The sequence below is a fragment of the Octopus sinensis genome, linkage group LG3 (genome assembly GCF_006345805.1).
Source record: "Octopus sinensis linkage group LG3, ASM634580v1, whole genome shotgun sequence".
NCBI lineage: Eukaryota > Metazoa > Mollusca > Cephalopoda > Octopoda > Octopodidae > Octopus > Octopus sinensis.
In genome coordinates, this window is record NC_042999.1 from 127,765,153 (window position 1) to 127,767,114 (window position 1,962).

The window sequence follows — 1,962 nt, forward strand, 5'->3', positions numbered from 1 at the left end:
GCAATGGTTTTTCAGCAGCATTATGCAACTCCTTGCTGAGTATATATACATTTGTTTGTGTGTGTCTGCATATGTGCTCATAATAATAATAATAATAATTGTGTACAGTGCTCAGGTGCACTACAACTCATCTAAAGTGTATATATAATCAGGTGTAGTTTCGGCGGATTTCGGAAAGCATGAGGGCCTTAAAAGATGCAGTGTCATGGCAGTCAACAACTGACGCAGGCAGTTTATTCCATGCTTCAGCAACTCTGAGCGTGAAAAAATGTTTCCGAAAGTCATGAGAGCTGTATTGTTTTCTGACTTTGTAGGCATGTCCACGTGTGTTAGACACATGGAGATCAAAAAGGTGTTCAGTGTTGTTGTTGGTGAGGTGGTTGATAACTTCATACAAGGAAGTCTGTGTTATTGCATACTTGAGTGTATACTTGTAATTATTTAGCTAATGATGCACCTTCTGAAAAGCGACAAATATCCGTTTTCTGTAAAGCAGTGCATAGAACAATTACCCGGTCATTCTGCAGCAGGTACACAAATATTTGTACCTCACATGGCATCGTGTATCGAATGAGCCATGTTCTGTGTGCAGCAATGTATGTAATCTGGTTTGGTTGGTTGTGAATATATTATGTCTGTTGATATTGAAGCACACAAATCACTAACTGATTAAAAATCTCGCCAACGAATAAGACTGCAGACAGTTCTCTCAGTGACACCATGCCAAGCAATACAGTATTCACATTTTTATTTCAGGAGAGGTTTCCTACAGTTGTTCATTTGAGGATTGAAAAACAAGATACCATGATTGTCTTCCTCACTACTTTGGCTGGCGTATTTTTCTCATTGCGCATAACCATTGATAATAATACTTTCAAATTTTGTCACAAGGGCAGAAATTTTGAGGGAGGGAATAAGTCGATTTGCTCAACCGAGTGTTTCACTGGTACTTAATTTATCGACCCCGAAAGGATAAAAGACAAAGTCGACCTCAACGGAATTTGAACTCAATATTGCAATGGGCAAAATACCGCTAAGCAGATCATCCAGCATCCTAACGATTCTGCCAGCTCACTGCCTTATAATAATGATGATGATGCTGTAACTACCATTAATGTTAGATTGCTATTATGTTATTGTTCTAATTGTTGCTAACTTGAAACAAAAAAAGTAAAAATAATAGTAATAGAAAAGTAAATGTGATTTTGAAAACAAAAATAATTGTTTAACAAATCTTGAGAACATTGAAATAATTCACTATGCTTTTGCATTGGTGGTTTATGCATAAAAAAGACAAATTAGAAAGAGTAAAGACCCCCTTTGGTCAAGAACAACCAAGGGATTGCACCTTAAAAGTTACCTTCCAAGACACATGTCCGGGGAAAGTTACTTATGGAAGACCAGCAGTCACCCATGTATACCAGCCTCTCCTCTCCACACCACGCCATGCCACTGAAAAGTTTCCAATGAAAAGTTTAATATAGCTTGGCACCAGTGATGTTGCAACTCATTTTACAGCTGAGTGAACTGGAGTAATGCGAAATAAAGTGTTTTGCTCAAGAACACAACACAACACACTGCCCTGGCAAGGAATCGAACTCACTACCTCATGATTGTGAGCCCAATGTTCTAACCACTGAGCCATGCGCCTTCACAGAATAAATTGGAACATTCTATATTTAAATAAAAAAAAGAGAAAGAATATAGTTTGTTCTTCTTGCTAGTTGACTGTGAATAGATAAGTGTGCAAATAATGATATAGCAGGTAAAAGGGCTTCTATTTTGATGTTAAGAAGTGTTGGTTGACAAGGTAAGTCATGTAGCTGAAGGACAGGGCAATGTCATTGAACAACAATGAACACAGTGTTCTTATAACAAGGAGTTAAATGTGTGTGTGGAGAGAGAGAGAGAGAGAGGTCTGTGCATGTTTATGGGTGAGGGAGTTTATGTATATCTAAGCAG